This window comes from Dipodomys ordii, unplaced genomic scaffold, assembly GCF_000151885.1.
Source record: "Dipodomys ordii isolate 6190 unplaced genomic scaffold, Dord_2.0 Scaffold20, whole genome shotgun sequence".
Classification (NCBI taxonomy): Eukaryota; Metazoa; Chordata; class Mammalia; order Rodentia; family Heteromyidae; genus Dipodomys; species Dipodomys ordii.
This window is the reverse complement of record NW_012267236.1, coordinates 10206585-10219029: the sequence shown is the minus strand read 5'-3', so window position 1 is coordinate 10219029 and position 12445 is coordinate 10206585. Positions and strand designations below refer to the sequence as shown.

The 12445-nt window shown below is 39.1% G+C and overlaps 1 protein-coding gene across 1 annotated transcript in view; it reads left to right on the top strand.

Moving 5' to 3' along the window:
• The first annotated feature begins 2041 nt into the window (after positions 1-2041).
• Ncoa1 (nuclear receptor coactivator 1) overlaps positions 2042-12445 on the top strand; it is a 155777-nt gene continuing 145373 nt past the window's right edge. Inside the window, exon 1 of the mRNA XM_013013652.1 lies at positions 2042-2129. The gene's annotated coding sequence lies outside the window, so the exon portion shown is untranslated. The remainder of the gene's footprint in view (positions 2130-12445) is intronic.

The following is a 12445-nucleotide window of genomic DNA, read 5'->3' as shown; positions in this document are numbered from 1 at the left end:
AACCCAGGGCCTCAGGCATGCAAGGCAAGCGCTCTACCACTGAGCCACCTTCCCAGCCCCTGCAAGGTGATTTTTGAAGATCAGTATTATTACAGTACAACTTTTCTCTAGTAGGATTAACATAAGGCTAGGAGTTTGAAGGGGGTAAAGTGGAAGGAAGAAAATAAGACCCTAGCTGTATTGATGATTTGGGAGTTAACCAAGGCCATGTTTTGTTTTTGTTTTTGTTTTGCTGGTCCTGGGGCCAGAAATCTACACTTGATGCTGTCTCTGAGCTTCTTTGTGCTCAAGGCTAGTGCTACACCACTTGAGCCACAGCATCACTTCCATCACTTCACTTTTTCTGAATAGTTTATTGGAGATAAATATTTTCCTTCCTGGGCTTCAAACTGTGATCCTGAGATCTCAGCCTCTTGAGTAGCTAGGGTTACAGGCATGGGCCATTAGAACCTAGCTACAAACAAGATTTGACAACTCAGCAACTGGAGTGGTAGAAGAGCACGTAGAGCCAGTCTGAGGATTCAGTCTGGAGCAGGTTGATAGTAAAAGACAGAAGAGGGTAGGACAGTACTTCGGAAAACTGAGGGAAGGAAAGGATTGCTTGTTGGAGCAAGGATTTGAAAGTATCACTTTGGAGAGTGTTACCTATTGCCTTAACCTCGTTCTAGAATACTTCCCTCTTTCCCCTCCCTCTGCCCCTCCTCTTCACCTCTGGGCCCTGCACTTGCTAGGCAGCTGCCTAGTGTAACACTTGAGTCACACCCATAGTCCTCTAGAGGGTCTTTTGAGGTTAGTCAGTCCAGTGTTTGAAAGACTGGTTGGTGATGAGAGATTGAAGATACGGAAGTTTTACAAAATACAAGGGATTTCCAGATGTTATGTGGGAAAGATTGGGTGAAGGACAGTAGCGGTGTGTAAGAAAGCAAAGAGCATTGTTGGAATGAAAATAGGAGAGAGGGTAGTTATACAGAACTGTTGGCATTTTTTTTTTTCTCCAAGAGCAGACTCTAACATGGTATCTGATGCTGGCACTCTACCACCTGAGCCATGCCACCAACCCCTGGTTGGCATTTTAAATAAAGCCCCAAAATACCAAGTATAGGATAGAATAGCATGAATGGAATAGCATACCAAGTTATTTATATTTAATGATGGTCTGTCTTGTAATTTAAGGAAATGTTAGTAAAACGTTTAACCCCGAGTAGTAAAGCCATTAGGACTCCTTGGGGGAGGGGGTGGGATAGGAGAGGTGGTACTTAACTAAACTCAAGGCCTTGCATATTCTTGCTTTTCTTATTCAGCTAGCACACTACCACTTGAGCCAAACTTCCTGCCCTGCTTTTTGATAGTTTTTGGAGATGAAGCCTAGTGAACTTTCCTGCTTGAGCTGGCCTCAAATTGCCACCCTCTGGAGCTCAGTCTTCTGAGAAGCTAGGATTACAGGCATGAGTCACCCATACCTCATTAGGGTTCAGATTTCTTCAGAAGACCTTGTTTTGTAAAATTGTTTGGTGGTAGTTTTGAGGCAGAGTAGGAACATAAAGCATTATCATTAATTTAATTTGTAATAGCCATGACAGTAGTTCAGATATGAACACTAGCTGTGACATTGGGTGTTCTTTTATTTCAGAGTTACTTGTTGTTAGGAATCCTGTTTCCTCTTGCTGCATTTTACCGTTTAACTGGGTACTGCTGTAGGGGTGAGTTCAGCTACTCTGATGAATGAGTTGATAGTTATGGGCCCCATGCTTCTGGAATATGAATGTAAACCCAGTTTGCTTTGTACTTCTTTTGGAGATCTGAACTTCTCATTCTTTCTCTCTCTCTTAAAGTTAATATCCCTTCAGATCTATATATTTATTATAACTTTAATTCAGTCATAAGACTAGGAATTGGTATTGCTTAAGCAGTTAAAACAATTTTATATGCTTACAGAGAAACTGAAATCATAGCATTTAAAATAATTTCAATGGTCTAATTGTCTTCCTTCTACTTTAGATCTGCCTATACTAATGGAAATGTAACTGGAACTGACAGATGATAAAGTCAACTACCATCAGACAAGATCATGCAGTAGGAAATTTTGCTTCCAAATGAAGGCACCAACATTTAGAATTTCTACTTTTAAGGTATTTGAGGAACAATTTTACTCTGATTTGATGCATGTGTAGTGATTTTATAATGTTGGTCTCTCTATATAAGTTTTATATGCTTAAAAGTTTTTATATCTTAGAGTGGTTAGCTTTTAGAGAAGAGTTCATAAGAACTCCTTACCCTCTCAGAAAAATTATAAGGTAATAAATTATCATGCAGAGGTTTCATTCTGATAGCAAAACAAAAACAAAAAAATAGGTCAATTGACACTACTACTGAGAAGCTTGTAAAACTAGTTTTAAAGTTAATGACAAATATTATTCTTAGAGAGAAAGTGAAATGAGCTTTTGGCAAAAAAAGTCTCTTATCAAAGGCATACCATCTGGAAAAGCAATTACTGTCACGCATATGCTAGTGGATATTTTGTTTTTCAGTAAGAGGAAAGCGCTGATGTACAGAGAACAGACCAGCTCTTCACATAGGTGTGTTACTGCTTATCACCCAAGAATCACCACAGCAGAAGAGTCTTTTAGTTTTTATTTTCTTCTGTTGTTGTGTCATGGTGGTTACTTGTTTGTTTTTTTGAGAAAAATTGAATGAGGATATCATTTCATATCCTGCTTTATTTCAGGGAAAAGCGTACACAATCATGTGATTTATGATTATGACAAAATAGTAAAAAGCAACTTTTTACTCAGTGAAAGTAACTTTTGGCCACTAAATTAACATCTTTTCAGAGTTTTGAGAGGAAATGGTCAGCAACTGTAGCATTCAACTTTTTTTTTTTTTTTTTTTACAGAATATTCTGCCTTTATAGGTGGAAAGTGCTTATGTGTTTGTTAACTAGTTTCTGATTGATGGTGTTTGTAAGATGAGATAAGCATTACCTTACTACTAATAAAGCCTTTTCTAGTATTCTAAGAGATATAACTTGGTACTTTAATTATTAATTAATTAATTTAGTTGGTCATGGGGCCTGAACTCTGGACCTGGGCACTGTCCCTCAGCTTTTCAGCTCATAGCGCTTTACTACTTGAGCCACAGTGCCACTTCTGGCATTTTCTGCTTATGTGGTGCTGAGGAATCAAACTCAGGGCCTTATACATGCGAGGCAAGCACTCTACCACTGAGCCACCTTCCCAGCCCCATAACTTGGTATTTTAAATAGTTTGAACTTATTATTTCAGTTCACTATTTTATGAGTTTTTTTTCTTTTTTTCTTTTTTATTGATTGTGGGGCTTGAACTCAGGGCCTGGGGGCTGTCCCTGAGCTCTTTTTTTTTTTTCCAGTCACGATGCCTGAACTCTGGGTCTGAGCACTGCCCCTCAGCTCTTCAGCTCAAGGCTAGTGCTCTACCACTTGAGCCACAGCACCACTTCCAGCTTTTTTTGCTTACGTGGTGCTGAGGAATCGAACCCAGGGCCTCATGGATGCAAGGCAAGCACTCTACCACTGAGCCACCTTCCCAGCCTTCCCTGAGCTCTTTTGCTCAAGGCTAATACTCAAACCTCTGGTTTTTGAGTAGTTAATTGGAGATTAAGAATCTCATGGGGACTTTTCTGCCCAGGCTGGTTTTGAACCACAATCTTCATATCTTAGCTTCCTGAGTAGCTAGGATTGGAGGTATAAGCCATCAGGGCCTGGCTATCTCATGAGTTTTAATGTTAAGGATAAGATATGAAGGTTTTGTATTGTCTGATTATATAAATTATGTATATGATATATTATAATATATTTTGTATAAGTTTCTTAAGAGTTTGACCATTTCCCCATACTTTGGAATTTTATTAATTTATCAAAGGAAAAACAGTGACTAGTTTTTAATCATGAATGTTTAGAATTATATCCAAATTTTGTAATATAACATGAAGAAATACCTTCCAGAACCAAAAGCAAACAGAGTAGATTAAGAATCTTTTCTGTTCTAACCTCTCAAAATGAAGCATTTAACTTTCAGCTTTAAATATAGTATGGTGTGTGTGTGTGTGTGTTTGTATGTGTATGTGTCCATCTGTGAACGTGCACACACATGTGTCTACATACCTGTTTTGGAGCTTGAATTTGGAGCCTGAGTGCTGTCCCTGAGTTTTTAGCTTAAGAGTAGCACTCTACCACTTGAGCCACAGCTCCATTTTTGGTGTTTTGGTGGTTAATTGGATATAAGAGTCTCAAGGACTTTACTGCCCTCTGACTAGGATGGAACATTGATCCTCAGATCTCAGCCTCCTGAGTAGCATAAGCCACTTGCACCTGGCAGAATGGTGTGTGTGTGTGTGTGTATGTGTGTGTGTGTGTGAAAGGAGGGGGGAGGGAGTGTGTGTGTGTGTGCAAGCATTTTGGGGCTTGAACTCAGGGCCTGGATGCTGTCTCTGAGCTCTTTTGCTCAAGGCTAGCATTCTGCCATTTGAGCCATAGCTCCACTTCTGGTTTTCTGGTGGCTAAAAAGGTATAAGATTCTCACAGACTTTCCTGCCCAGGCTGGCTTTGAACTGTGATCCTCAGATCTGAGCTTCCTGAGTAGCTAAGATTAGCAACCAGTGTTTAGTAAATATACTTTTTAAAAAAGTGTTCAATGAAATGGGGAAAGTAGAGTTCATTGAAAAAGTCTTACTGTAAAATGTAAGTTTCATATCTACTGTAATATCCAAACTGTAGGCTGCAGCTGATTTGTAACATAATTCATAACATTTTAAAACCATGAATAAGAAAGAAATAGCTAAACAGTTAATAACTCAACCTGATTCCAAATCTGTGGACTTAAAATACCTTTCAGTGAAATTGTTAAACACTACAGCATTTTAGCAGAATAACTCAGATGCATAAGTGAATAGTTTCTGAAGATCAAAGATGAGACAGTGTGAGCCTCAGCAGCCATAACTGCAATATAATGAATCACATCAAATATCTTTAAATATGGTCTAATCATGATACTCTAAATACCTTACTTGTTTTCTTCGGCTTATTCTTAGGAATCAGCTATACTTCACAGTAGCCAAATGGCAATTGAGATGAAATTTCTTTTCTCAGAAACATTCTAGTTAATAAATGGACAGAGAGTGATAGAGCAGAACATCTTTACTTTACAATGAATGCCTGAACCTAAGCAAAGATCATCAAGTGACTGCTAGCTTTACAGAAGGCAAACAATCAGATATTAGAGTTCTGTTAATAAAAGTTTCCAACATTACCTTGAAATACTCTTGCCAGAAAATTAAATCTGAATCTGAATGTGATGAAACCTCTACCTTTAACTACCAGTTGGAATAAAATATAGAAGACGAGATAGCATGAATATCAGAGGATATTATCAGCAAAATGCTATTGGGACATATGGCTTGATTTTTTTTCAACAAATAAATTATAGAGAGGGAAAAAGCATAACAACAAGAAGAAACTAGGCTAATAGTAGTATTTGGACTTCATTTGGTTCAGAATTTAGTAAATAAGACATCAGGGAAATTTGAACTCTGGATATTTGTAATGACCAGCTGTTATTAATTTTAGGTATGATAATAATACTTAGTTATATTTTCAAAGATATATATTTCAAACATATATTTCAACATCTGTTGATGAATACAAGGATATGTTTCAGATCTGTTTTTTTATTATCCAGAGAACAGAAGAATCTGTGGGTGGGAATTAAGCAAGATTGGTCAGGAGTTAGTTGATCATTGTTTAAGCTAGAAGCTTATAATTTGGGGCAGTGGGTAGGAGAAGAAAAAAGGATGTTTTTCATAATTTTCTCTAAGTTATCCTTAAAAATTCCATACGAAGAAAAATCCAAAAATTTACATTTTCTCTGAATTATATAGATTTAGCATTCTATTGAATTCTTGCTTATATTTCTTGAGTCTATTGGGTCATTTATGTAGAAAATGATGTTTCCTACAAAGGATATATTTACTGCACAGTGCACATTATTTACCAGGCTCTATTTTAAGCACTTTATACATAATAGCTCACCAGAGCTTCACAAGAGATCTCCAATAAAGTACATGTTAGCATGCCAAAAGTTAATTAACTGGTATGTGCTAGAGCTGGGATTTGCTTCTAGGCATTCTAGCCCTAGATTCTTTGTGTTTCCCTTTCTGTAGCTCTATAGTTCTTTTGTTTTTTTTTTTTTGTTTGTTTTTGTTTTACTTTTAGTCCCTCTATTGTTTGTTACAGTATTTTTGTCTGTTGTGGGGCCTGAACTCTGGGCCTGGGCACTGTCCCTCAGCTCTTCAGCTCAAGGCTAGCACCCTACCACTTGATCCACAGCGCCACTTCTAGCTTTTTTCTGCTTATATGATGTTGAGGAATTGAACCCTGGGTCTCATGCGAGGCAAGCACTCTACCTCCTAGCCAACTTCCTAGCCCAAGAGTTCACTTTTTTTTTTCTTTTTGGTCAGTCATGGGTCTTGTACTCTGGGCCTGGGCATTGTCCCTCAGCTCTTCAGCTCAAGAATAGCGCTGTACCACTTAAGCCACAGTGCCACTTCAGGTTTTCTGGTGGTTTATTGGAGCTAAGTCTCATGGACTTTTCTGCCCCGGCTGGCTTTGAAATGTAATCCTCAGATCTCAGCCTCCTGAGTAGCTAGGATTACAGGTGTGAGCCACCAGCGCCCAGCTCAGGAGTTCACTTTTTAAAGACCAGGTTTCATTTGTAATTAATTTGTCTTAATACTTATGGAATCCATAATCCATTTGAGTTTATTCATTTACATATACCAGGTATCTACAGAAGCCTAAAAATTAGTTTAGTGTATAGTAGAAAACCAAAGAATTGAAGCAGCATCTTGTTTTATAAAAAATATATTTCTCTACTGATCTGTAAGTAGTCTTTTCATGGCTCATTTTACTTTCAATTACTTGTTGTTGATTGTATTGGTCCTACTTGGTGAATTTCTTTGTGATAGATAAACTTTACTATCCCTTCTCCTTAACTCTTAATCTGGCATATAATTGCTTCCTACTTGACTTTATGTAGGCTACTTGAGATAAAGTTAATGCTTTTTTTTTTTTTTTGGGGGTCCGGTCGTGGGGCCTGAACTCTGGGCCGGGGCACTGTCCCTCAGCTCTTCAGCTCAAGGCTAATGCTCTACCACTTGAGCCACAGCGCCACTTCCGGCTTTTTTCTTTTTGCTTATGTGGTGCTGAGGAATCGAACCCAGGGCCTCAGGCATGCAAGGCAAGCGCTCTACTACTGAGCCACCTTCCCAGCCCAGTTAATGCTTTTAATATACTGTTTAGCATGGAATATTTAATAAGTATATTTTTGGCTTACGAAGCAGTTTGTTAAGCTTTCTAATCCTTAATAAACTTCAAAAACAATAAAATTGTTCATTCTTTAATTGATTTTTTTAAATGAAGGGAGAATATGGCTTAATTACTTTTAGGAGTTCTAGACATGGGATAAGTAGAAAAAATATTGGTAATGTATTATGGTAGTTTAATGAGTAATCTCAATGTTCTCTGTAAGGGACTTTTAAAAATAATAATCTATGGGGCTGGGAAGGTGGCTCAGTGATAGAGTGCTTGCCTTGCATGCATGAGGCCCTGGGTTCGATTCCTCAGCACCACATAAGCAGAAAAAGCCGGAAGTGGCGCTGTGGCTCAAGTGGTAGAGCGCTAGCCTTGAGCTGAAGAACTGAGGGACAGAGCCAGGCTCAAAGTTCAAGCCCCATGACTGACCAAAAAAAAAAAAAATGTCTGAGTTTAAGGAAGATTGTTGACAGCATTAATTGTCAAAAGAATACTTGTCTGTTGGGGGCTGAGGATGTGACTCAAGTGGTGTAGTTGCTGCCTAGTAAGCCTGAAGCTCTGAGTTCACACATAGTATCACAGTACTACCCTACCATGAGGACAGAGAGAGAGAGAGAGAGAGAGAGAGAGCACTATTGCTAGAGATGAAGACCACTTGCCTCACATGGCAGAAGCACTCAGTTCCAGTTCTTGCACTTTAGAAACAAAAGAAATATTTTCTTATTAGTAGGTGGATGGGAACACTTTAGGGAAAAATATGACTCCATAGATTTTGTGACTTTAGTTTAACCAACTGCAAAAGGTGATATAAAGTATTGGTGAGATAAATGAGCTTGTCAGGAGACACCTCCTCCAGGAGGTCCTCCAGTGGAACAGCAGAAAATCAAAGGCAGTTTTCCCCCCCCAGAAAGTGAGAGAAGGTGGTTGTCTAAAGACCTGACATAGCTAGTTAAAAGTTGTGATGGTTTTCCGTGCTATAACACTCCCTGTTTCTGAAACCCAGTTGCACCTGTTCTTTTGTATACCAAAAATCTGAAGTAACTTTTTAATGTAGCCTTAATGATATTAAAATATGTGGAAACTGTGAATTGTAGGGGCATGAGAATTTTTTTCCCCCAGAAGAAAATTTTTAAGTACTGAGTGGCAGCATAGTAATTGAGACTGAATAACCAGTTACTTGACTATGTTTAAAGGGGAAGTTTTTATATGGAGTTAGAGGCATAGCCCAGGTGGTAGAACACCAGCCAATGAACAGAAGTGCAGATATTATTGAAATCAAGTCTTGGTCTTGGACAAAATAAAAAGGAATCTTTCTCTTAAGGTGCTATAGCTTATTAGGAATTGATAGAACATTTTTGAAGCACAAAATCTATGCATATAACATTACTTATTTTATCTTTCTGTTCACATAAAATCAGAGAGATGAAATAAGGCTGGATGCTGTGGAGACTGAAATGTAATAGGTAAGAATAAGCCTGATGCGGGGTCTCCTACCTTCTCTCATCAGTCAGTCTGTGGAAGCATCGAAATGCTGACTACTTTGAAGATGATCTTAAATATGGCATAGCTATGTGATCTACACAGTGCATAGTCATGTGATTTGATGCTATTATGAGAAAAACAAACATAGTAATGAGAATAACTTGTACTGTTACATGGGAAACTGATCATGAGATACAGAGGAGCCACATTTTGAGAGGTTGAATTGGGAGTCTTTATTAGAAAGCTGTTGACGTTGGGCAGACACATGTCCTCCCCCCCCCAAAAAAAAAAAACTTGTAGCTTCGAATGTACTTAATACTGTTAGAAAACTGAGCCATGGGGGCAGTAAAGAAAGAATAGAGAAACAGTCTCAACACAAGATCAACTCTAATGGAGAATTGAAGAGGGATGCTTTAGTAACCTGAGGAGAGGGAGTCAGGAGACAGGAGAGACACAAGGCATGGTGCACATGATGGCTGAGGTGGTGGGCCTAAGTAGGCTCATGGTTAGGGGCCAGGGTCACAGGGAGCTCAAGAGTTCAGAGAGCCTCAAGAGTTCATGGTACTGGTCTGGCAGGTCCAGGAACATACTGTCCAAGTCCCTGCCTCTGCAAGGAATTCAGGCAAGCCTATCACTTGAGGGTGGGGGTGGGATTTTACCTCTAAGAGTTTTCAGAAAATTCTTATCAGCCACTAAGATGCCAGTTAGACCTGGTATCCATATTTAGATACTACTTATTGCTATGTATCAGGCACTGTGATAAAGTACTTTCTTGATTTACTTTTGAAACAGTCTCCCTATGTTGGCCTGGGACTTCTGGTTCAAGCAATTGAGCTGCTTCTAGTAGCTAGGACTACTAGAAGGGAACCACTACAACTCTAACCACTTGGAAAAATCAAACGAATGTAACCTAAATCAGCATTTGAACAGCTGATTAAGTCACTGCTTATTTAGACAGCTGGAATAAGGTTCCGACTAGCACTGTGCTAGTCTTACGGTGTTAAATGCCACCCACTGTGTACTCAGTTGGTTAAGACAAAAGCCTGGCCCAATATCTTTTCCCCCCTTGCTGTACCTTTCTCAACCAATATAGACCATTGATTCTAATTCCTAAATATTTCCCGAGCAAGTATTTCTCAAGTGCATATATGCATCTCTATCCCTAGTGTCCCACTTGTAATTCAAGACAGTAAATGGTCTTCTAACTTTCTGGTACTTTTGTCTCCTTATCATTCCTAGCCCTGGGCTTTGAATTCAGGGACTGGGTGCTGTCCCTTAACTTCTTTTGCTCAAGTCTGGCTCTCTACTACATGAGCCATACTTCTGACCATTTGCTGGTTAAGTGGAGATATGAGTCTCAGGGACTTTCCTGCCTGGGTTGACTTCAAACTGGGATCCTTAGATTTGTCTTCTAAATAGGAAGGATTATATTGGTACCTCACTTCCTGTTGGTTTCATTATATAAATATGATCCCTTTAAGCTCAACTAAAAAAAATTAGGGAGGGGGGTAACACGTTCGACAAGAAATGTACTCACTACCTTACTTGTAACTATAACCCCTCTGTACAGCACCTTGACAATAAAGTTTTTTTAAAAAAGATAAAAGGAAAAAAATTAAAGCCCCCAACCAGGTATTTAAACACTTCAAGGAAAATTATTAACATATTTACCACAACTGGCAGTTTTCATCCTTTGTGGAGATATAACTTTTGATCTGATTTTTTTTTCTTTAAACCTAAACATTTCTTTAAGTGTGCCTCCATTGGATATGATTTTTCTCATCTTTTTTTTTGGTCTAAATTCTTTAAAGTTTTTTGAGATAGGGTCTCTCTCTCTCTCTCTCTCTCTCTCTCAAACCTAGTCTGTCCTGGAACTGTCAGTCCATGATCTTTCTCCTTTGGCCTCCTTGACCAGTAATCTAAAAACATTTCTACCTTGATTTGTAAGTGTAGTTTTATTATGTATATAAATTTAGTATATTTTTTCTCACTTGAATAGTTTCTAATAAGTCTATTGTCATGCTTTTGATTTACTGTGTTTATTATATAATTTATATGTAGTGGTGTTTGAACTCAGGACCCTGTGTTTTTGATAGGTAGGCCCTCTATTGCTGAGCCACGTTTCCAGTTTTTTAGTTTTTTTTTTTTTTGCACTGGTTATTTTTGAGACAGAATCTCCCTTTCTGCCCAGAGTCATGATGGTAGTGTGATCTGCTTAGTTTAGATTTTTTTTTTTTTTTGGTTGGTTGTGGGGCCTGAACTCTGGGCCTGGGCGCTGTTCTTCAGCTCTTCAGCTCACGGCTAGTGCTCTACCACTTGAGCCACAGTGCCACTTCTGGTTTTCTGGTGGTTTATTGGAGATCAGAGTCTCATGGCCTTTCCTGCTGGCTGGCTTTGAACCGTGATCCTTAGATCTCAGCCTCCTGAGTAGCTGGAATTACAGGTACATGCTCCACTCTATGCAGCTGTTGGTTAAGAAGGAATCTCTGAAACGTTTTTGCCTGGCCTGGTCTTAATCCACAATCCTCCTGATGTCAACCTCCCAAGGATCTAAGATTACAGGTATAAATCATTGATGCTGGCTGTTTTTCCATATTTAATGGGTTCCCTTTCTACCCCAACATTCTCCCCACACCCAGCAGCTTTTTTAACTTTTTAGTTTTGGTGGTACCAGGATTTGAAGTTGGGGGCCTCCTGCTTGCTTCATAGACTACCATTTGAATCACATTCTCAGCCACTTTAGCTTTTAGGTTATTTTTCAAGTAGAATCTCATGTTTTTTCTTCATGAATTTCCCATGTGTATGGAATTTCAAGCCACATTACCACCCCTGTCATATTGCTTGAGATGGTTTCTCATTAATTTTTTGCCTCATTTGGCCTCAAACAGTGATTTTTCCTATTGCTGCTTCCTGAGTAGCTGGGATCATCAGCATGAGCTCATGCTGATAATCACTTAGTCACTCACTGGCTTTCAAGTATTTGATTATGATATTTCTTGGTGTAGCTTGAACCCTGGGTCTCCAGCTCTCACTTGGCTTTTTCACTCATGTCTGGGACTCTGCCACTTGAGCTATTCTTCCTAAGTCTCCCATTTTGCTAGTTAATTGAAGGTAGAATCTTGAAGTCCTTTCTGCCCAAACTGGCTTCAAACCTTGATTCTTTAAGTCTCAGCCTTCTGAGTAGCTAGGATTATTGGCACAAGCCACAAGCATAAGGCATGATTATGGTTTTGATAGCAATTAAAAAAATTTTTTTCGCTGGGGAAGAAAATTGTGACACTATAGGCTCCCAAGTTCTTTTTTTTTGGTCCAGTTGTGGGGCTTGAACTCTGGGCTTGGGTGCTGTCCCTCAGCTCTTCAGCTCAAGGCTAGTGCTCTACCACTTGAGCCACAGCGCCACTTCCGGTGTTTTTCTTTTTTGCTTATGTGGTGCTGAGGAATCGAACCCGGGGCCTCATGCACGCAAGGCAAGCTCTCTACCACTGAGCAACCTTCCCAGCCCAATTGCGACACTATAAAATGGAGGCACACAGCTATAATCCAGCACTAGATGCTATTGGGAACAAGATTGTTAAGCTTGAAGCTAGTTAGCAACACTGTCTTTCTTTTTTTTTTTTTTTT